The 25,280-nt window shown below is 46.9% G+C and overlaps 1 protein-coding gene across 5 annotated transcripts in view; it reads left to right on the forward strand.

Annotated features, from left to right (window-relative positions):
- LOC121001078 (cadherin-10-like) overlaps window positions 1-25,280 on the forward strand; it is a 461,949-nt gene that overhangs the window by 357,382 nt on the left and 79,287 nt on the right. The gene's annotated exons all lie outside the window — the stretch shown is intronic.

The raw sequence follows: 25,280 nt of genomic DNA on the forward strand, positions 1-25,280 counted from the left end.
CCTGTCAGAAACAATGTTTTCCGGAATGCCATGTAAACGAACAATCTCTTTCACAAAAATAGACGCCAGGGTTTTAGCATTCGGAAGTTTAGACAGGGGAATGAAATGAACCATCTTGCTAAACCTATCGACCACTACCCAAACCACAGTCTTACCCTCCGCCAGCGGTAGGTCAGTTATAAAGTCCATCCAGATATGGGACCAGGGTCTACTGGGAATGGGTAGGGGTCGTAGGTTACCAGCAGGGCGAGTCCTAGGTGTCTTAGACCTGGCACAAACCTCACAGGCTGACACGTAGGACTTGACATCCCTGGTCAGAGTGGGCCACCAATAGGATTTAGAAACCATATCCTTAGTGCCCTCAACACCCGGATGTCCACAAAAGGCAGAATCGTGACACTCCCCCAACAGCTGGAGACGAAATTGTACGGGAACAAACAACTTATCTGTTGGGGTGGATGCCGGTGCCAGATGTTGTTCAGCCTTAATGTGAGCCGAGATATCCTGGGTTAGAGCTGCTAAGAAGATGTTTGCTGGTAGGATGGATTCAGGCGACGTCTCAGTGGGTTGAAAGGCATGGAAGCGCCGGGATAATGCGTCTGCTTTCACATTTTTACTTCCCGACCTGAACGTAATGGAGAAATCAAAACGGGTAAAAAACAGAGCCCATCGGGCTTGTCGGGGATTCAACCTCTTAGCCGACTCGAGAAACATTAGGTTTTTATGATCAGTGACAACAGTTACTCGATGCCTTGCCCCCTCCAAAAAATGCCTCCACTCCTCAAATGCCCATTTAATAGCCAGCAGCTCCCTATTCCCAATGTCGTAGTTTCTCTCCGTGGGAGAGAATTTCCTGGAGAAGAAGGCACACGGTCTCAGGTTAGTGAGGCTAGCAGGACCCTGTGAAAGAACTGCTCCTGCGCCGTCCTCGGACGCATCTACCTCCACAATAAAGGGTCTCTCCTGATCAGGCTGGATCAGAATGGGAGCGCTACTAAATGCCTTTTTTAATGTTTCAAATGAAGAAATGGCCTTGGTAGACCAATTCTCCAAATCCGCCGCTTTCTTAGTAAGGTCGGTCAATGGCTTAGCAATTACAGAAAAATTCATGATAAATTTACGATAGTAATTAGCGAAACCCAAAAACCGTTGTAAAGCCTTTAAGGAAAAAGGCCTTACCCATTCCTTAATTGCTAAAACCTTACCAGGATCCATCTTAAAGGCGTGAGGAGTCAAAACATGCCCTAGAAACAGTATCTCCTGTACACCAAAGACACATTTCTCTTGCTTAGCGGATAGCTGGTTCTCCCTCAACACCTCTAATACTTGTTTGACATGAGACACATGAGATTCGAAATCAGGAGAGAATATCAAAATGTCGTCAAGATAGACAATAATAAATCTACCTAAAAACTCTCTAAGAATATCGTTCATTAAGTTTTGGAACACAGCTGGGGCATTGCTGAGTCCAAAAGGCATCACCTGATATTCAAAGTGTCCTATCGGAGTATTGAACGCTGTCTTCCATTCGTCTCCCTCCTTGATTCGGATTAGATTGTATGCCCCTTTCAGGTCAATCTTGGAAAACCAGGTTGCCCTCAGAACCTGGTTAAATAAATCCGGAATCAATGGGAGAGTATCTATTTTGGACAGTGATCTTATTTAGTCTCCGGTAATCAATACAAGGCCTAAGACCACCATCCCTCTTTTTAACAAAGAAAAACCCTGCTCCCATAGGAGAGACTGAAGGTCTAATATGCCCATTAGCAAGGCTCTCCTTAATATAATCTTCCATAGCCTTGCGTTCGGGCCCTGAAAGATTATAAATTTGCCCTTTAGGAAATTCGGCACCCTCTATTAGCTCTATGGCGCAATCATAAGTTCTATGGGGCGGTAGAACCTCTGGAATAGGGGATGAGAATACATCAGAATATTCTTTAATAACTGAAGGTAATGTATTAGACCTTACTGAAACCCCAGCCTGGACCACGGACAAGCATGAGTCACACTTAGGTCCCCATTTCACCAACTCTCCTTTGAACCAATCAATTGTGGGGTTATGTAAACGGAGCCAAGGCAACCCTAGTACCACCTCAACCGGTAGGTTCTCCAAGACAAAAAGAGAACATCTCTCAGAGTGGCACACACCCACGGTCAGAGAAATTTCAGAGGTACATGACCTCACCGTACCACCAATCAGGGGAGTAGCATCAATAGCCATGACATGGATAGGTGTAGGTAAAGCAAACATTGGAATACCCAATTTACTAGCAAATTCTAAGTCAATAAAGCTGGCCGCTGAACCAGAATCAATAAAGGCCTTACCCGGCCACTTATTAACCCCCAGAGAAATTGTTATGGGTACCAAAAGCTTATATGTAGAAAAATCTGGGTGTACCTGGTCTTTAGGTTGTCTTGCCTTAGGAGACTTGTCAGAGAGGACCCTCTTAGGACACTTGTTGATCCAATGGCCAGGATCTCCACAGTAGAAGCACTCTCCGCGTCTGCGACGAAGATTACCCCGGGTCATGCCAACCTGCATGGGATCCTCGGTGGAGACCTCAGTGTTGTCCCTGGAAACGGCCTCTGGCTGGACCACCATCTGAGAACAGAACTGTCGTTCCTGTCGTCTCTCTCTAACTCGTCGGTCAAGTCGGACAACTAGGGTCATCATCTCCTCTAAGGTCCCTGGAACTTGATAACTGACTAATAGATCTTTTAAAATATCAGACAGACCAGACCTAAACTGACTCTTCAGGGCTGGTTCATTCCATCCAGAGGGGACACACTCCGCAGGGAGATGGCCCTGAACCAGTGCCCTAAGAGCCGTCTCGGCTACCAGGGCCCTGTCTGGTTCGTCATAGAGGGTACCCAGGGCCTGAAAAAAACCCTCCACGGAAGTCAGACAACTGGCCCCAGGAGGTAACGAGAATGCCCAGTCCTGGGGATCACCCTGTAGTAGAGAAATAATAATCCCCACGCGTTGGCTCTCGGGACCGGAGGACATGGGGCGCAAACGGAAGTAGAGTTTGCAACTCTCCTTAAAGGAGAGAAACCTCCTCCGGTCTCCAGAAAAGGGTTCTGGGAGCTTGATCTGGGGTTCAACATGTGGACTGGGGGGCAGAGGAGTGGAAGAACCTTGCCCTAACTCAAAAGAACGGAGTTTCCCTCCTAGCTCTTGCACCATCTGTGTCAAGTTAGAGACATGGTCAGTCAGGGTAATAAGAGGATTCATGATACAGTGGTTGTTGGGCCTGTTAATCTGTAACGGTCACGTCCACACACACACAGGGGGAAGGGTAGTGACCACTGCGCTCCACCCTCACCCCTGGCACTGCCTACTTGCCTCACGAGTCATGATGACAGGGGACAACTGGACGGCAGTCCCTAACTTAGGATATGTGCAGGGAAGACAGACAAGACAAAATACGGAATATGAACGGACCGGGTCAGAACCAAGAGAGCTACGCAGTACAACGGATTAAGCAAAGAATGGTCAGGAGAAGCCGGGGTCAAATACCAGGAGAGTAGCGAAGTACAAGAGGAGTCCTAAGAGAGTAGTCAGGTGGGAGCCAAGGTCACAATACCAGGATGGATGCGCAGTACAGGAGGAGCAGGCAGAGGATCGTCAGGGAACAGGATCAAGTAAGTATTCAGTAGTCCAACAAATAGCCAGGAACCTAGAAATTAACAGGCAACCTGTGGCCAGCAGGCTGCCTGTATTTATAGTGGGGAGTGAGGGTCATGTGACGTGGCCAGCGTCACATGACCGACAGGCCAACCAGTCGAGCACCGAGTGATCAGCTCGGCGCTCAAGGCAGACTAGGAGCAGGGAACCACCCAGCACCCAACCCTGGGAATGAGGTCAAGCACAAATCCTCATTCCCAAAGCTAAGCAACAGGTCTGCGGGCAATAAGGGACCAAGTGCACCTTCGGAACCCCGTGACAGAAGTATTACTTTACTGAGAGAGTAGTGGATGCATGGAATAGCCTTCCTACAGAAGTGGTGGCTGCAAATACAATGAAGGAGTTTAAGCATGCATGGGATAGTCATAAGGCCATCCTTCATATAAGATAGGGCCAGGGGCTATTCTTAGTATTCAGTATATTGGGCAGACTAGATGGGCCAAATGGTTCTTATCTGCCAACACATTCTATGTTTCTATGTTAGAACTATTTCATTATACAGTATCTTAAACTAACAAAATGCCAGGACACTTAGCTTATTTAACAAATATTTTTAGTGGCAATTCAATCATCTGAGCTAGAAATGTACGAACAAAAAGTCACAAAATTGTGTAACTTTTTCTGTTTTTCAGTGCTCCCTGCACTTTAGAAAGATGGACAGGAAATTGGGCATGATTGGCAATGTTATTTTAAACTGAATGTAAATTATATTTAGGATTAGTTATGGCATTGCGGTTCGCCCAACGGTCGGTTCGTGGTGAACTCTGAGCGCTCGCGATCCGCCAAACACGTGAACATATGCCGATGTTTGCGTGCGCCATATTCTATTGCATTGCACCAAACTTTGACCCATGACACATCCATCAGGTGGGACAGGACAGCCAATTTAGATGTTTCAACAAATGGACATATGCACACCCTATAACAGAACCCGATCTGGCTGCTATTTTACATTCTGTATTTTGTCAGTGTAGTGATAGGTTGTTTTGTGGAGCAGGTACAGGCTGTTAGGGACATCAAACGCTAGATAATAGGGCCACAAAAGTCCTTTTAAGGCCTGGTATAGGTGTGCTATTGATAGGTGTGATTTACTTATAATATACTTTCTAAAATAGAAAGTATATTATAGTACATTTGTACTGTGCAGCAGTTGTGTGTGGTTCTGCTGCGATACCGCAGCTATATAGAGGGACAAATGTTATTGGTAGAACTAATTGCAATGGGTGTGATATACCAGTTGCCCACCAAAGAAACTGCTTGAGGCAGGGGTGTGATATGCCTATAATATACTTTCTATTTAGTGCATTTGAACTGTGAAACAGTTGTATGTAGTTCTGCTGCGATAAAGCAGTTATATAGAGGGACAAATACTATTCTAACAACTTATTGCAACGGGTGTGATATACCAGTAGCACCCAAAAAAAAAATGATTGAGGCAGGGGTGTAATATACCTATAATACACTTTATTAATAGTGCATTTGAACTGTGCAGCATTTGTGTGCGGTTCTGCTGCAATACCGCAACTATATAGAGTGACAAACACTATTGGAACAACTAATTGCAACGGGTGTGATATAACAGTTGCCCCCACCCAAAAAAAAAAATAATGATTGAGTCAGGGGTGTGATATGCCTCTAATATACTTTCTATATAGTGCATTTCAACTGTGCAGCAGTTATGGGTGGTTCTGCTGCGATACCGAAGCTATATAGAGGGACAAACGCTATTGGAACAACTAATTGCAACGGGTGTGATATAACAATTCCCCCCCAAAAAAACTTATTAAGGTAGGGGTGTGATATGCCTATTATATACTTTCTATATAGTGCATTTGAACTGTGCAGCAGTTATGTGCAGCTCTGCTGCGATACCGCAATTATACAGAGGGACAAACGCTATTGGAGCAACTAATTGCAACGGTTGTGATATACCAGTTGCCCCCCAAAAAAAACTGATTGAGGGAGGGGTGTGATATACCTATAATATACTTTTTATATAGTGCATTTGAACTGTATAGCAGTTGTGTGCAGTTCTCCTGCGATACCGCAGCTATATAGAGGTTGAAATGGTATCGGAACAACTAATTGCAATGGTTGTGATTTAGGCTACTTTCACACTGGCGTTTTGGCTTTCCGTTTGTGAGATCCATTCAAGGATCTCACAAGCAGTCCAAAACGGATCAGTTTTGCCCTTAATGCATTATGAATGGATGAGGATCCACTCAGAATGCATCAGTTTGGCTCCGTTCCGCCTCCATTCCGCTTTGGAGGCGGACACCAAAACACTGCTTGCAGCGTTTTGGTGTCCGTCTGACAAAACTGAGCCAAACGGATCCTTCCTGAAACACAATGTAAGTCAATGGGGACGGATCTGTTTTCTCTGACACAATATGGCACAATAGAAAACGGATCCATCCCCCATTGACTTTCAGTGGTGTTCAAGATGGACACGTTTTGGCTATCTTAAAGATAATTCAAACGGATCTGTTCTGAAAGGATGCTGACTTTGTATTATCGGTGCGGATCCGTCTGTGCAGATTCATGACGGATCCGCACCAAACGGCAGTGTGAAAGTAGCCTTATCCATAGACTCCCCAAAAACTGATTGAGGCAGGGGTGTGATATACCTATAATATACTTTCTATATAGTGCATTTGAACTGAGCAGCACTTGTGTGCGGTCCTGCTGTGATACCGCAGCTATATAGAGGGAGAAACGCTATTGGAACAACTAATTGCAACGGGTGTGATATACCAGTTGCCCCCCAAAAAAACTGATTGAGGGGTGTGTTATACCTTCTTCCACAAAAGACTGATTATAGGGTTAGATATACCTGCTTCAACCAAATATTAATTGAGGCCTGCAATATACCTGCTTCCACAAATACTGCTCTTCTATAGGGACTTTGTCACAGGGTCATTTCGAAAATGACAGGCAGAGGAAGAGGCAGGCCATTCCGCAGGGGTGGTAGTGGTCGTGCAGGTGCACCAGGCCTAAGTGAGAAGTTGGAGATTACTTCAAAGGATGCACCAGAGTTGATTGAGTGGCTCACTCACCCTTCTGCACCCTCCTCATCCTCTGTATCTGCACCCTGCTCACTCTTAGCTGTGTGCACCCCCAAATCCACCACCTCTACCATAGCCAATCCATACGAGTCAGAGGAATTATTTTCCCATCTATTCCCAGACCTTACCGATGCGCAGCCATTCTTGACATCGGATGAGGAAGACGAGGTAGCAACGGCTGCCACCCAGCAGTCTGACGATAATACCCAAATCAGCCAAAGGAGGGAGGTCCCCGCTGTTGCTGCCTACTCCAGATCTTAAATGTCAGTGGTGGTGAAGGTGAGGATGATGACGTGTCGATGGACGTCACGTGGGTGCCCACAATAGAGGAAACCGAGGGGAGTTCAGAGGGAGAGACAGAGCAGCAGAGAGAGAGGAGAAAAAGGGGAAGCAGGCACAGCTCGCAGGGCACAGGAGGCAAAAAGCAGACTGAAAGTGTATCTCGAGCTAGCCATACACCATGCACGGTCACTTCTGGCGCTTCCAGATTGCTGGCACATGGCTCCGCAGTGTGGGCTTTTTCTAACCTATCAGCTGCTGACAATAGTGTTGCCATCTGCAGCCTGTGCTGTCAATGCATAAGTCGAGGTAAGCCCAACACTCTACTAGGGACGTCCACCTTAAGAAGGCACATGGCCTGAAATCACCGAGCTCAGTGGGAGTAACTCCGTCAGAACCCACAAAGTCACACTCCCGGCACTCCACGTCCTGCCTCTTCTCCTTCTCCTCTCTCCTCCCATTTGTCCTCCACTCCACCTTCCACCATGCCATTGTCGCATCCATATGGCATAAGGCAGGCTTCCGTAGCCCAAATGTTCGAGCGTAAAAAGATGATGACGCCGGATAACCCTCTTGCCCAACGGCTGACCGCTGCTAGCCTGCCAACATCTGCCATATAAACAGTTGGGTTCAGAGGCCTTTAGAAAATTTGTAGTCATTGGCACACCGCAATGGAAGGTCCCCGGAAGGAAATATTTCTCCCTGAAGGGCATCCCAGAGCTATATGACCACGTTTAGCAGCAAGTGACTATATCTCTGGTACACAGTGTCGGTGCCAAGATACATCTGACCACAGTCATGTGATTTAGCAAACACGGGCAGGGAAGGTACATATCTTTTACTGCCAACTGGGTGTACCTTCTGACGGCCGTCAAGTTTGTAACCCGTGGCTCCCGTGTGGATTTGGTGTTACCACCACGGATTGCATGCAGGCCTGCCTCTTCTTTTCCTCCTCCTACTCCATCCTCTGTCTCCTCCTCGGCTGACTCCTCCTTTTCCACTGCTACCGCCTCTTCCACCTCTTCCCCCCAAGCTCCCCAGAACCTATTCGACGTCCCAGGTGAGACGTTGCCATGCTGTGCTGCAGATGTTGCGCCTTGAAGCCAAGAGTCACACCGGTCCTGCTCTGCTTTCAGCTCTGCGGTCACAGGCCCATCAGTGGCTAACTCCGCTCAATTTGACAGTTGGTAATGTGGTGTGCGACAATGGTACCAATCAGCTGAGCGCACTGAAACAGGGCAAAATGACACGCCCTGAACTTAGTCATGCTTTGATTCGTTGCCAAATAACCCGGGTCCCAGGACATCTTGCGGCAAGCCAGGAAAATCTCTGGCCTTTTTTGAAGATCTTACACGGCCATGGCTCCCCTTGCTGACGTTCAGCGGCAATATCACTTGCCCGTCAGACGTCTGATTTGTGACATCCTGACATGCTGGAACTCCACCTTGTGTATACTTGATAGGCTGCTCCAGCAGCAACGTGCCGTTAACTGCTACCTGTAGAAACTCTGCAGCAGGACAGGTTCTTTTTTCTTTTCACCGCGCCACTGCTGCCTTTTGATGAGATCACCAAACTGGTCAGTCGCAGCCAGGGCGCCATCAGTGACATCGTATCTTACGCCTTCTTTCTGGAGCGTGCATTGCATCGTGTCATTGATCAAGCCATCTAGGAGCAGGAGTAGGAGCAGGAAGATGAGGAAGTTGCAATGCTGAATGAATGGGGGCTACTCCATCTGAGACAAGTCAGCAGGAGTCTGGAGAGGAGTCAGAGGAGGATAGTGGCTGGGGGGAGGAAGAGGAGCAAGAAGAGCAGGCTTTTCAGGGATCCATCGTGTTGTCCGTGGCTGGGGGGAGGAGAACGAGGACCACATTCTCCTGGGCGATGAGCAGGAGCCATCGACAGCCGCACTCCGGATTCAGTCAGAACGCCTAGACAGACAGGTGTCCAATTACATCGGGTTAACAGCTGATGTGGACACTCTGAGAAGCATCTGAGAAGCAAGGAACCCCTGGACTACTGGGTGTGCAGGCTTGGCCAGATGTGGCAAAATTTGCCATGGAACTTCTGGCTTGCCCATCGTCGAGTGTCCTGTCCGAAAGGACGTTCAGCGCAGCGGGGGGATCGTGACCAATAAGTGCACTCGCCTAGCTCACGACAGTGTGGAGTACCTCACATGTCTAAAAATGAATGAGGCATAGATCTCGGAAGAATTCAACACTTGTGACAACCACGTGTAATTGAATTTCCTCATACCAGCCCACACTTATCCGACACCACTCGGAACAAAGAATGGTCCTTGTCTTATGTATATACAGCAGCATAAAAGGCCTTTTCTGTCAGGTGAATGCCTAATTTTTGGGGCCTCTGCTCCAGTAGCCTGCAGTGCAATTTTTATCAAGTGACCGCCAATTGTACTCCCAACCACAAAATCATAAGTTCATTTGTGTCAGGTGAATGCCAAATTTTTGGGGCCTCTACCCCAGTGGCCTACAGTAAATTTTTAATCCAGTGACTGCCTAATGTACCTCCAGCCACAGAATCACAAGTTATTTTGTGCCAGGTGAATGCCAAATTTCCGGGGCCTGTACTCCAGTGGCCTACAGTAAATTTTTTATCCAGTGACCGTCTAATGTACCTCCAGCCTAATTTTTGGGGCCTGTACTGGCCGACATTTCTATTTTTATCCAATCCAGTGACCTCCTAATGTACCTTCAGCCACATAATCACAAGTTCTTTTCTGTTAGGTGAATGCCTAATTTTTGGGGCCCGTACTCCCTTGGCATAAAATAAAAATTTTCTAGGCTCCAGCAGGGCACATTTTTGAGAGTTTCCCTTTAAGACATATAAAAATGGCCCCTGATTAAAATATATTTTTTTGTGGGAATTCTTGCCAATGATCCCCCTCTGGTATATCACTGTCCATGTTGTGGAACAATTTGTGTACTTCTAGTAAGTGTTTGCTGGCTGCAAATATGACCTGGCGGTTTTTCCAGTTCGCCTTCCATTAAAGTGAATAGGGCCTGCCGCGAACAAGCGTTCGCGAATCGTCCCGGACAATGTTCATCCATCACTATTTAGGATGTGCAAATGTTATACAGGAGATATAGGGCAGGCAATGTTGCTGTCACCAGCGGCAGAAATATTAAACTGAATGTCACTGATATTTAGGATGCGCAAACGTTATACAGAAGATGTAGCGCAGGTAATGATGCTGTCACCAGCGGCTAAAAAAATTTAACTGAATGTTACTGATATTTAGGATGCGCAAACATTATACAGGAGATGTAGCGCAGGTAATGTCGCTGTCCCCAGCTGTAGGCTGCTGCTGTCATTTCTAAAATATTACATCATTGTGATACTCAATAGATAAGTAGGCTTCTGATATTATCACATACCGTACATGTACATCACGGGGTCTCTTTTGCTGCATCCAGACATACATGTACCTGATAGTGCTCACCTGCTGGGACTGACTGCCCCCATTTAGCACTAATGGCTGAAATTGAGAATACACTGATTCTTGGTGTTTAAACCTTTAAGTACCAAAATCAATGTTGAATGTGGTGCAAAGGGAGAGAGCTCCCTTTATCCTATTTAAGTCAAACTTTGCAATGTGATTGTTTGCCTAACTGGGTAATCCAGATAGCCCTGGGCCTAGCAAAGTCCCCTATGGTCATCTATGTATTGTGAGAGTGTTAAGGCATACCTCAGATATCCCTCACAGATTTCTGTACATTTTACATGCTCTGGCAGTAATTTTAATTTTATGTCATTGTATTATGTTAACTAACTAGCTAAGTTTACTATAAAAAAAAATTAAATTTGTAACTTTAAGAAAACATGTTTCTGGCTGCTTCCTGGAAAGAATGCAAACACACTAGAAGGTAATCATTAGTATCCTTCAGGTGCCACTTAAACACATCTTCACTACAACAGCCTCCTCCTCAATGCTTTGACATTTTCCAGAATGTCTTTTTAGTCCAATATTAAGGGTCATCTACTTACTCGAGAATCATAATTGAAGTTGCTCTGCATTTGATACTCTACAATCTCTTTCTAAAGATACAGTACAAAAGATAATTTTTAAGCTACAATTATGTTAGTTTTGATAAGACCTTCAATAATGTGACATCTTCTTTGCTGGCAATGCCACTTTTTATTTATTGTATTCTATTAAATTTTTCCTAATATCAAACACAGACTGGATTCTACCACTTTCTTCCTCTTCTCCTTTAAACAACTGACATTTATTTATTTATTTTTATTTTATGCACTTATATAGCGCTGCTATATTCCGCAGTGCTTTACAGACATTAGCATCCAACTGTCCCCAATGGGGATTACAATCTAAGGTCCTTATCAGTATGTCTTTGGAGTGTGGGAGGAAACCGAAGTACCTGAAGGAAACCCACGCAAACACGGGGAGAACATTTAAACTCCATGCAGATGTTCTTTACAATAGATCAAATCAGAAAGCTCCTTTTAGATCATGGATCTCAAAGCCCACAGGTAGCATGTGGCCCCTGAAGCAGTTATCTGTGGCTCACAAGTGTTCCTTTAAGCTGCACTATCGCACAGCTTCTATAGTGCACTGTTAACTAACTAGCCCTTCCATTGTGGAAGCGCTCATTAGTATTGGACAAGAAGCACAAAGGGCACCACCAGCAATGAGCTGGCATTACTTACTGTTCCCTTGTCCTCTTCACACAGTAACAGCACTCTACTAGGTCCTGACAATGTACAGCTTCAGGATGCATGGCCTAACGCTGTTTGATTTCAGAACGGCGTGTAATACTGGTGCCAGCAAATAGTGCTGAGTTGAAGAGTCAGAGTGGTGGCAGTGACTGGAGGAGGAGAGGAGAGGTGAGTATTTTTTTTCCTGCTCTGAGTTCTAAATTTAAAGGATGGAGGAGATTGGGGTGGCTTATTTGGGTTCTGTCTACATTTGGGGTCTGATTTAGGATCTGGCATCTGTGTGAATTTGAGGTCTGATGTAAATGTGGGATATGATTTGGATTCTGATCTGAGGTCTTTATAAATTTGGGGTCTGATCTAGGGTCTGTATGAATTTGGAGGCTGATCTGGGGTTTAATCTAAGGTCTGTATGAATTTGGAGGCTGATCTGAGGTTTGTATGAATTTGGTGGCTGATCTGCAGTCTGTCTTAATTTGTGGGTCTGGTTTGGAGGTATGTATTAATTTTTGGGATCTTTCTGGAGGTCTGTTTGAATTTGGAGGTGTGTATTAATTTTATGGTCTGGCCTAGGGGTCTGTTTTAATTCGGGGGTCTAGTCAGAGAGTCTGTATTATCAGCATTGTCAGATGGAAATTTTTGGAGCAATTTTTCAACAAGGACCTTCTGGTATTGCACCGTTTTGCTTATCCTCTCCACCAGAAGAATGAGAGATGAGACGTTCTCTTTGTAGCGGGGGTCGAGAAGGGTGAACAACTAGTAATCTGTGTTGACAAAAATGTGTGAGGATCGCTGGAAAGGCAGCCTAACATGAAGTCAGCCATGTGTGCCAGATTACAAACAGGCAAGACCTCGCTGTCATCATCAGGAGGATGACTCTCAATCTCCTCGCCCTCTTTCTCCTCTTCTGCCCACCCATGAAGAACAGGTAGAATTAAACTTCCATGGGTACTACCCTCTGTAGCGGAGGCAACCGTCTCCTGCTCCTCCTCCTCTTCATCGTCCAATTCCTGCTGTGTTGATTCCTCAAAGTTTCTTTAAACCTCCCTGAGGTCAGACATCCATGCCCACTCCTCGCTTGTGAGTAGCGGAAGCTGACTGGAAAGGCGACGACCATGTTGCAGCTGGTATTCTACTACCACACTTTGCTGCTCACAAAGCCTGGCCAACATGTACAACGTCGAATTTCAGCTCATGTTTACGTCGCACAGTAGCCGGTAAGCTGGCAATTTCAAGCATGACAGACCAGCTGAAGCTGTTGATGACTTGCGGAAATGTGCACACATGCGGCACCTTCACCAGTAGCTCTGGCAAATTGGGGTAGGTTTTGAGAAACCGCTAAACCACTAAATTTAAGAAGTGGGCTAGGCATGGGATGTGTCTGAGCTTGCCGAGTGTCACGGAACCATGAACCAGACGTACAACAAGAGATAAGTGAAAATAAGAAGGCTTTATTGAAAATAAAGCTGTAAAGCAAAAGTCCAAACGGATGGTGAAACCGAGCAGAGTCTTTGCGAAGCCAGAGGTCAGGAACCAGAAGGGTAGTCAGACGAAGCCAGGATCAGGAACCAGCAGGGTAGTCAGGCGAAGCCAGGATCAGGAACCAGCAGGGTAGTCAGACGAAGCCAGGATCAGGAACCAGAAGCAGCAGCAGTCTTAGAAGCATGTGAACACAAGAGGACCAAGCAAGGAACTGAAGCCTCAGACCTCCTATATATATGAGCTAGGCATCCAGCTCCTCCCAGTGGGAAGGAGGAGCCGCAGGGTGGAAACCCAGAAACCAAGATGGCCGCCAGCACATGTCAAACGAAGGAGAACAGCAAGAAGGTAAGACCATGACAGTACCTCCCCCTCAAGGGCCCCTCCTCCACGGAGCACAAAACGGTTTCTGAGGGAAGCGTGCGTGGAAGGCTCGGAGCAAGGCAGGAGCATGGACATCTGCGGAGGGAACCCAGGAACGCTCCTCTGGACCATAACCACGCCAATGGACCAAAAACTGCAACCGACCGCGGACCAGGCGTGAGTCCAGGATATTGCTCACCTCATATTCCTCACGATTGCCCACTTGGACCGGACGAGGCCGAGGAACCGAGGAAGTGAAACGATTACACACCAGTGGCTTCAACAGGGAGACATGAAACACGTTGGAGATCCGCATGCCAGGAGGAAGCGCAAGGGCATAGGCTACCGGGTTTACCCTGCGAAGCACTCGGAAGGGACCAACAAAGCGAGGCGCCAGCTTGGGAGTGGGCACTCGAAGGTTGAGGTTGCGGGTGGACAACCATACACGGTCTCCGACCTGGTAGGAAGGAGCAGGCGCTCGTCTGCGATCAGCCTGGAGTCTCTGGCGCTGCGCAGAGACCTCAAGGGACTTCTGGATCTGTACCCAAGAAGCACGTAGGACGGAAAGGTGATCCTCCACAGCCGGAATATCCTGGGGAGAGAATACCTCCGGTAACACGGCAGGTTGGAACCCATAATTGGCCATGAAGGGAGACGTCCCAGAGGAAGAGTTCACCGCCGTGTTCCTGGCAAACTCAGCCCAAGGCAGGAGGTCAACCCAATTGTCTTGGTGATCGGAGACATAGCAACGAAGGAATTGCTCCAAGGCCTGATTGGATCGTTCTGCGGCCCCATTGGACTGAGGGTGGTAGGCCGAGGAGAAGGAGAGATGAATCCCCAACTGGGAGCAAAAGGCGCGCCAGAACCTGGACACAAACTGACTCCCCCGATCCGACACAATCTCCTTGGGCAAACCGTGCAACCGGAAGACCTCCCTGGCAAAAATCGTGGCCAACTCTTGTGCAGAGGGTAACTTCTTGAGAGGAACACAGTGGCACATTTTGGAAAACCGATCCACAATCATGAGAATGACCGTATGGCCTCGGGATGCAGGGAGGTCCACAATGAAATCCATCCCCAGGTGTGACCATGGGAGCTCCCCTTGGCTATGGGTTGCAGAAGGCCCAACGGAAGGTGCCGAGGGGACTTACTCTGGGCACAAACGGAGCATGCCGCTACATATGCGGCGATGTCGGAACGTAGGGAAGGCCACCAGAACAGACGTGAAACAGCCCAGGACAGCTGATTCTTTCCAGGATGCCCCGCGGTCTTGGAGTTATGGTAGGTTCGCAACAACCGAGTGCGCAACTCCTCAGGCACAAAACATCTGCCGTTGGGTCTCCCAGAGGGAGCACCAGATTGAGACGCCAAAATCTGCTCACCCAGGGGAGAGGTCAGGCTGGTGCGAATGGCGGCCAGGATCTGATTCGGAGGTATGACCGAAGTCGGAATCGACTCCTCCCTGGACAGCTCGGAGTACTGCCGTGATAAGGCATCCGCCCTGATGTTCTTGGAACCGGGTAGGTAGGAGACCACGTAATTAAAACGTGACAAGAACAGAGCCCATCTGGCCTGACGTGGTGTCAATCTCTTGGCCTCAGAAAGGTAGGTCAGATTCTTGTGGTCCGTCAGGATGAGAACCGGAACCACCGAACCCTCGAGCAAGTGCCTCCATTCTTTAAGGGCCTGCACGATGGCCAATAACTCCCTGTCACCAATCTGATAGTTGCACTCCGCGGAAGACAGTTTCCGGGAGTAAAACCCACAAGAAAGCAGAGGACCCTCTGGTGTTCTACGCTGAGACAGAAGGGCGCCTACTCCCGTCTCAGACGCGTCCACCTCGAGGACAAAGGGCAACCCAGGGTTGGGATGCGACAGAATCGGAGCCGACACAAAGGCGGACTTTAGGGCCTCAAAAGCTCGGATGGCCTCGAGCGGCCAGACCTGGGAATTACTGCCCTTCCTGGTCAGATCCGTGAGAGGCTTGGCCAGCATGGAAAAGTCCCTGATGAACTTCCGATAATAATTGGCGAAGCCCAAAAAGCGCTGCAGGGAACGAAGACCACTGGGCTGGGGCCACTGTAAGACAGCCGAAACCTTCTCAGGATCCATGGAGAACCCCTCAGCGGAAATGATGTAACCTAAGAAGGTTACCTGGGATCGGTGAAATTCGCATTTCTCAAGCTTACCGAACAGCTTGTTCTCTCGTAACCGTTGCAACACTCGTCTGACATCCAGAATGTGGGCCTCCATGGATTCAGAATATACCAAGATGTCATCCAAATAGACCACCACACACTGCTGCAACAGGTCACGGAAAACATCGTTGATGAATTCCTGAAAGACTGCGGGCGCATTGCACAACCCAAAGGGCATAACCAAGGATTCGTAATGACCGGTCCTGGTGTTAAACGCGGTCTTCCACTCATCGCCCGCCTTGATCCTTACCAGGTTATATGCCGCCCTCAGGTCGAGTTTGGTAAAGACCGTGGCCCCTTTAAGGCGATCGAACAGCTCGGAAATCAAGGGTATCGGGTAAGCGTTCTTGATCGTGATGCGATTGAGACCCCTGTAATCGATGCAAGGCCTCAACTCACCGCCCTTCTTTTTCACAAAGAAAAATCCAGCCCCTGCCGGGGACGAAGATTTGCGAATGTGTCCGCGTGAAAGCGCCTCCCTCACGTACTCCTCCATGGCCTCATTCTCCGCTACGGACAGTGGATAGACTTTGCCACGAGGAGGAACGGCACCAGATTGTAACTCTATGGCACAATCGAATGGGCGGTGCGGAGGTAGGGCAACCGCGCGCACCTTATCGAATACATCCCGGTACTCCTCGTATTCAGGAGGCAACAGAGAGTCCGAGGAAGTACACAGCAACTTGACAGACCCATGGATGCAACTAGCCCCACACTGCGGTGACCACGAGAGGATCTCGACCGATCTCCAATCGAAAGTCGGATTATGCTTCTGGAGCCAGGGGTACCCCAAGACCACCGAGTAGTGTGGAGACGAAATAACCTGGAGGCAGACCGACTCTCTGTGAACGGCACCAATGGCTATCCCCACTGGAAGGGTCTCATGAGTCACGTGTGGCGGCAGAAGGGGTCTGCCGTCTATCGCCTCAAGAGCCAGTGGGGAACCTCGAGCCTGCAGAGGAATGGAATTGGCGGCAGCGAACACACTATCAATGAACAAACCACCAGCACCAGAGTCCACCAACGCCTGGGTCGTCACCGAGCCCCCGACCCAGGAGAGGACAACAGTGATCAGTGGTTTGTCAACACGGGAAACCGGGGACGAGGAGACTCCACCCAAGATCTGCCCCCGACAGGATCTCAGGTACGAGCGTTTTCCCGGACGGTTCGGACATGCCAACCGAAAATGCCCACCGAGACCACAGTACATGCATCGGCCCTCGCGTCTCCGGAGTGCCCTCTCCCCCTCGGACAGGCGAGCAAACCCCAGCTGCATGGGTTCACCCCCAGACAAGTCATCCCCAGGAGGCGTGGGAGGAGAGGGAGGCACGGGTGGGACAGCAAACGTAGGCACCAATCTGTTAGAAGACCTCCGCAGGTTCTCCTTAAAGGAAGGTCTCTCCCTGAGTCTGGTGTCAATCAAAATCAGGAAAGAAATAAGAGACTCGAGCTCAACTGGTAGGTCCTTAGCTGCAACCTCATCCTTCAAGGCATCCGAGAGACCATGAGAGAAAGCAGCGACCAGAGCCTCATTATTCCAGCCCACCTCTGCTGCCAGGGTACGAAACTCAATGGCGTATTCAGCTACGGATCGTGAACCCTGTCTGATGGACATAAGGAGCTTCGCAGCAGAGGCAGCACGAGCCGGCACATCGAATACCTTCCGAAGAGAAGCAACAAAACCGGAAAACTCGGCAACCACCGGATTGTTGTTCTCCCATAAAGGGCTGGCCCAGGCCAAGGCCTTGTCCGAGAGCAGCGAGATCAAGAAGCCCACCTTTGATCTCTCAGTGGGAAAGGCATGTGGCAGCAACTCGAAATAAATGCCCACCTGGTTAAGGAAACCTCGGCACTGAGTTGGCTCTCCCCCAAAGCGCTGTGGAAGAGGGGCAGAACCGGTCATACCCCGAAACACCGCAGGCGCAACAACAGGTGTCGGGGTAGACTCTGGCGCAACAACCGGAGCGGCAGTAGGAGCGAGCCCAGGAGCGACAACCGACCCATCGGCAACGGGAGCGAAATGAGCCGTGCGTTCAAGCAGGGTTTGCAACGCCACAGCGAACCGACCCAACAGGTGATCCTGCTGCTCAAGTCTGGCAACCAGCGTGGGTAGCGAGGATGGCCCTGTACCGTCAGAATTCATGGCTTGGTCCTAATGTCACGGAACCATGAACCAGACGTACAACAAGAGATAAGTGAAAATAAGAAGGCTTTATTGAAAATAAAGCTGTAAAGCAAAAGTCCAAACGGATGGTGAAACCGAGCAGAGTCTTTGCGAAGCCAGAGGTCAGGAACCAGAAGGGTAGTCAGACGAAGCCAGGATCAGGAACCAGCAGGGTAGTCAGACGAAGCCAGGATCAGGAACCAGCAGGGTAGTCAGACGAAGCCAGGATCAGGAACCAGAAGCAGCAGCAGTCTTAGAAGCATGTGAACACAAGAGGACCAAGCAAGGAACTGAAGCCACAGACCTCCTATATATATGAGCTAGGCATCCAGCTCCTCCCAGTGGGAAGGAGGAGCCGCAGGGTGGAAGGCTACAAGAAACCCAGAAACCAAGATGGCCGCCAGCACATGTCAAACGAAGGAGAACAGCAAGAAGGTAAGACCATGACACCGAGCTCCAAAGCCGCCACCAAGTTACAGTCATTATCAGACACAACCATGCCTGGTTCTAGGTTGAGTGGCGAGAGTCACAGCTCAGTCTGGTTTCTTATCTCCTGCCACAGATCTGCGGCAGTGTGCTGTTTGTCCCTTAAGCATATCAGCTTCAGCACTGCCTGTTGACACTTCCCCACTGCAGTGCTACACTGCTTAAAGCTACCTACCGACTGATGGCTGATAATTCAGAGGTGGAAGCTAAGGAGTAGGTAGAGGAGGAGAAGTGGGGGTGGGAGCCACTAACGTAGGTGCTGGCGGAAACCATGATCGATGTAGGGCCCGCAAACCATGGCGTCAGTAGCACCTGTGGGTGGGTGGCTGGGTATTTGCGCTTGTGTTCAAATGCCTTGGGTAAGGACATTTGTACGCTGCGCTGGGACATGAAAGTGGATATGGTCGCTAATGGTGCTTGCCAAGGTCCAGGTGCAGGGCGGGAGGCATCTGGGCCTGCCCCTTCGACAGGGGATTGGCCAGCATATAACACACAGGAATAGAAGGCAGTGGTGTGACCCGCAGACACATATTGTGGACACAGACATTTGTCCCACTTATTACGGTGCTTGGATGCCATGTGGCGGATGATGCTGGTGGTGGTGAGGTTGCTAGTGTTCATGCCCCGGTTAATTTTGGTACGGCACGGGTTGCAAACTACTATTCTTTTGTCGTTCTCACTTTCCTTAAAAAAGTGCCATACTGTGGAACACCTACCCCTTGGCAAGGGATATTTACACAAGGGGGTGCTCCGTGGAACAGTTGCGGGCCTTTTTGGTGTGGCCCGCCTTCTCCCTTTTGCCACCCCACTTCCTCTTTCATCCTGTTGCGGTGCAGCGGATCACTCTCCCTATATGCTACTGTCCTCGCTCAGCTTTCCACCTTCCCAGGTTGGGTCAGTGACTTCATCGTCCACCACCTCCTCTTCCACTTCCTCACTCTGCTCATCCTCTTGACTTGTTGACCTAACCACAACTTCAGTGATTGACAACTGTGTCTCATCCGCTTCATCAACCTCTTGACACAGTAATTGCCGTTGAGTTATTGGCAACTGTTTCTCATCATTATCCACCTCATTAAACAGTAATTGCCATTCCCCAACGTCATCTTCTTGTGACTGTGGATGCTCAAGAGTTTGGGAATCAGGGCACAATATCTGTCCCTCTTCAAGCTTGCTTGGCCGTGGGCCAAATCAAGGAATGGCGCTGAAATGAGCTCATCGGAATATCCGCGTGTGGGATCACCTGCTTTTCCAGCCTCTCCATAGTGTAAGGAAGTAGGATCAGGGTGAGGATTGTGTTGAGCAGACTCTTGGCTACTAAGACTGGACTTGGTGGAAGACAGGGTTGTGCTTAAGCGACTGGAAGCATTATCTGCTGCAATCCAACTGACCACCTGGTCGCAATGGTCTGACTTCAAGAGTGGTGTCATGCATCGCCCTGCAAACTGGGAAATGAAGCTAGGTATCATGGATGATTGTTTTTCTTGTGCTCTGGCACCAGGCACAGTTTCACTGCGCCCAGGGCCACGGCCTCTTCGTGCACCATCAGCATCATGGACACTGCCCCGTCCCTTACTAATCGCCTACTTCATATTAAATATTATATATGCTTGAAAGTCTGTCACACTTACAGTAGTGTAGGATTTTGAAGTGTATGTGCAAACAAATTTGAAAAGGTATTTAGGATGTGGAAACATCACACAGGAGATATTCCGCAGACAATGTGTACAATATATTGATCGGCACTGCGGGAGATAGAGTGGCGGTGGGCGTGTCCCAGGGCAGGTGTCCCATGTAGATCAAAGGAAGAACGGACCGTCACTCGCTGTTAGTATATAATCTTGTGATTTATTGTCACATTCCAGTGACGGCGTTTCGGCATACAATCTGCCTTTATCAAACTGTCAGTTTGATAAAGACAGATTGTATGCCGAAACGCCATCACTGGAATGTGACAATAAATCTCAAGATTATATACTAACAGCTAGTGACGGTCCGTTCTTCCTTTGATTCCACAGATAATGTCAATGCTGTCACCAGCGGGTAATAAAAATTGACAGGGAATGTCACAGGTATTTGGGATGAGGAAACGTTATACAGGAGAGGTACCACTGTTAATGTCACTGTCTGCAGCGTCTACGGAAAAAATTACACTGTATGTCACAGATAAATTTATCAGCGCACACGTTACACTGCAGATGTGGCACTGGTAATGTCACTGTTAGAAGCAGACACCGTCTATTGAAAAAGTACACTGTATGTCACAGATATTTTTTGGATGCGCACACTTTACACTGGAGATGTGGTGCAGCTAATGTCGCTGTCTGCTGCAGCCCAACTATTGCATGCTATTTAGTGCAGCATGCGCTAAAACTAGATATTGCTGCCACACACAACAGTCCTTAAATGACTTTGGGGTGTGTAAAGTTTTAGCTATTTAACGCAGTTTGTGCTAAAAATAGATATTGCTGCTGCCACACACAACAATAGTCCTTAAAAGGACTTTTAGGTCTAAGTTTTACTAATTTAGCGCAGGTTGCACAAAAAATATATATTGCTGCTGCCACACAACAATAGTCCTTAACCGCTTCACGTCCGCCTATAGGATATAAACGTCCTATGGGTGGACGTCTATTTCTGAACGGACGTTCCAGAACGTCCGTTCAGAAAGTGCAGCTGCACGCTAATCGTGCAGCTGCTGATCGGGTTGCCCGCTGTCAGTGACAGCAGGGCAACCCTAAGACAAGGCAGGGACAGTGCCCAGGTGTCCCTGCCTTCTAGATCGCTGCAGACACAGCGCTCACCGAGCGATGTGTCTGCAGAGAAGGAAGCGCTGTGCGCTTCCTGTTCCGGCCCGGCGGTCATGTGACCGCCGTGACCGGAGTGTGCAGGAGCTGTGTGAGGTCTCTCAGAGACCTCGATCAGCCCTGCACTGAGGCTGTACAGCGCTGGATTGCTGCTGTACAGCCTCTATAGGGGTGTATTTGTCCTGTAACTGGGGCTACTATGTCAGCCCCAGTTACAGGAGAAATCAACTGTGAAAAAAATAAAATAAAGTGAAGTAAATGTCCCCCAGAGGTCTTGTATGACCTTATGGGTGACGAAAAGTGTAAAATAAAAAAAAAAAAAAAAAAAAGGTTAAAAAAAAAAAAAAAAAAAAAAAAGTTTCACATGTAAAAAAAAAAAAGTCCCCAAGTAAGGAATGAAAAAAAAAAAATTAAAATAGAAAAAATAAAAAAAAGTATACATATTAGGTATTTCCGCGTCCGTAAAAACCAGCTCTATAAAAATATCACATGACCTAACCCCTCGGATGAACACCGTAAAAAAAAAAAAAAAAAAAACTGTCAAAACAAGCAATTTTTGTCACCTTGCATCACAAAAAGTGCAACACCAAGTGATCAAAAACGCGTATGTCCCACAAAATAGTACCAATAAAACCGTCACCTCATCCCGCAAAAAATGAGCCCCTACATAAGAAAATCTCTCAAAAAATAAAAAAACTATAGCTCTTAGAACATGGAGACACTAAAACATCATTTTTTTGGTTTCAAAAAATGCTATTATTGTGTTAAAGTGAAACAAATAAAAAAAAGTATACATATTAGGTATTGCCGCGTCCGTAAAAACCAGCTCTATAAAAATATCACATGACCTAACCCCTCGGGTGAACACCATAAAAAAAAAAAAAACTGTCAAAACAAGCAATTTTTGTCACCTTGCATCACAAAAGGTGCAACACCAAGTGATCAAAAACGCGTATGTCCCACAAAATGGTACCAATAAAACCGTCACCTCATCCTGCAAAAAATGAGCCCCTACATAAGAAAATCTCTCAAAAATTAAAAAAACTATAGCTCTCAGAACATGGACACATTAAAACATAATTTTTTTGTTTCAAAAATGCTATTATTGTGTAAAACTTTAATAAATGAGAAAAAGTATACATATTAGGTATCGCCACGTCCGTAACGATCTGCTCTATAAAAATGTAATTTGACTGAACCCCTCAGGTGAACGCTGTAAAAATAAATAAATAGAAACTGTGCTAAAACAACCAATTTTTTGGTCACCTTGCCCCATAAAGTGTTATAATGAATGATCAAAAAATCATATGTACCCAAAAATAGTACTAATAAAACTGGCACCTTATCCCCTAGTTTCCAAAATGGGGTCACTTCTTGGGAGTTTCTACTGTAAGGGTGCATCAGGGGGCTTCAAATGGGACATGGCATCTAAAAACCATGTGGAGTTCCTTTTCTTCTGCGCCCTGCCGTGTGCCCATACAGCAGTTTATGACCACATGTGGGGTGTTTCTGTAAACCGCAGAATCTGGGTAATAAATATTGAGTTTTGTTTGGCTGTTAACCATCGATGTGTTAAAGAAAAAATTTGATTAAAATGGAAAATCTGCCCAAAAAGTGAAATTTAAAAATTTGATCTCCATTTTCCTTTAATTCTTGTGGAACGCCTAAAGGGTTAACAAAGTTTGTAAAATCGGTTTTGAATACCTTGAGGGGTGTAGTTTCTACAATGGAGTCATTTATGGGGGTATCCACTATGTAAGCCCCACAAAGTGACTTCAGACCTGAACTGGTCCTTATAAAGTGGGTTTTGGCAATTTTCTTATAAATTTGAAGAATTGCTTCTAAACTTCTAAGCCTTCTAACGTCCTAAAAAAATAAAATGACATTTCCAAAATGATGCCAACATAAAGTAGACATATGGGGAATGTTAAATAATAAATATTTTATGAGGTATCACTTTCTGTTTTAAAAGCAGAGAAATTGAAATTTAGAAAATTGCGAATTTTTCAAATTTTTGGGTAAATTTGGGATTTTTTCATAAATAAAGGTGAAATATTTTGACTCAAATTTATGATTATCATGAAGTACAATGTGTCACGAGAAAACAATCTCTGAATGACTTGGATAAATAAAGGCGTTCCAAAGTTATTACCACATAAAATGAGATATGTCAGTTTTGCAAAATTTGGCCTGGTCAGGAAGGGGGCAAATGGTCCAGATGGGAAGTGGTTAAAAGGACTTTTGGGTTTCTGAAAAGTCTTTCTAATAAAATGATTCCTATATCACTTCCTACACTGTCTGTCCCTTCCTCAGCACAGCTTACCTGACTAAGACTGAGCCGAACACGCGTCATCAGGTGCTATATAGCACCCAATGACACATTCCAGCCAGCCAATCACTGTAATGCCAGTAACCAACATCGCTATGGCATTACAGTGAGGGCAGTACTTACCTGCACGTTTATTGGCTGCATAGCAGCCAAGAAACTTGCGGGGAGGAGACTCGAGCATTGCGCTCGAGTACATGCGGTATTCGGCTGAATACCGCCATGTGCCGAGTATCAAGATGCTCGAGCCGAACTGGTGTTCGGCTGAGCATTCTCGATCAACACTACTATCAAGAGAACAATAGAGCTGTAACACTTGTTGTCTTGCCACTCTGGAGGTCACTTTTAAGGTTCAAACCAATGTGTAGGTCAGTGTAAAGGGTGAAAGGCACGTAGAGGTCACAGTTAAGGGGGTGATGTTCTGTGGAGGTCACTGTAAAGGGGGAAAGATGCTATAGATGTCATTGTTAAGGGGTCAGGCCTCTGTGGAGTTCACTGTTAAGGGGGTGGGCTGCTGTGGAGGTCAATGTTAAGAGACAGGTTGCTGTGGAAAACACTGTTGTGGGGATGGGGGTCTGTGAAGGTCACTGCTAACGGGGTGGAGTACTGGAGAGATCATTGTTAAAGGGGCATGATACTGTAGAGATCAAACTTAAGGGGGTGAGATGCTGTGGATGTCACTATTAAAGGGGAGGGGTGCTGTGGAGATCACTGTTATAGGGAACACTGTGGATATCTTTTATCCTCACAAGCATGAAATGATACAGTCGAAATATATCAGTGCAAAGCTGGGTTATCCAGCTAATATACTGTATATTATATGATTATCTATTTTGGTAACAGACTTTGACTTGATGTTTTGTTGCGTTCACGTTTTATATGCACAATTCTATAAAACACTTCACTCATTTTGCTGCACATTGAACAAAGGATGGAAAAAAGATACTTCTAAAAAGAAAATGGATCTGTGTGTACTGTAAAACAGTTTAGCTACATGTTCTTTAAAGGCATAAGCTACAAAGCGGGAAAGGATCAAAGTTAAATATGTCCTACATTCTCTGTAATGCATCTGCTTCTGCAACAAATCAATGTGTATCTTCTGTCCATTAAATCATGAACCTCAGACATTAATGTATCAATATCTATGTATTTTTCACTTCTAAATTACTGCCTAGGACAAACCAACATGAGATGCTACTTCTTATTACATAACATAGTAACATAGTAACATAGTATATAAGGCCGAAAAAAGACATTTGTCCATCCAGTTCGGCCTGTTATCCTGCAAGTTGATCCAGAGGAAGGAAAAAATAAAAAAACTCTGAGGTAGAAGCCAATTTTCCCCACTTAAGAGGAAAAAAAATCCTTTCCGACTCCAATCAGGCAATATTATTACACTCCAGAAATACATCCAGGCACCTCTTGAATTCCTTTATTGTACTCACCATCACCACCTCCTCAGGCAGAGAGTTCCATAGTCTCACTGCTCTAACCGTAAAGAACCCTCTTCTATGTTTGTGTACAAACCTTCTTTCCTCCAGATGCAGAGAATGTCCCTTTGTCACAGTCACAGTCCTGGGGATAAATAGATGATGAGAGAGATCTCTGTACTGACCCCTGATATATTATTACCCAGTAATTCGATCTCCCCTCAGTCGTATTTTATCTAAAGTTAATAACCCTAATGTTGATAATCTTTCAGGGTACTGTAGTCCCTTATTCCAGCTATTACT

The sequence above is a fragment of the Bufo bufo genome, chromosome 5, assembly GCF_905171765.1.
Source record: "Bufo bufo chromosome 5, aBufBuf1.1, whole genome shotgun sequence".
Taxonomy (NCBI): domain Eukaryota; kingdom Metazoa; phylum Chordata; class Amphibia; order Anura; family Bufonidae; genus Bufo; species Bufo bufo.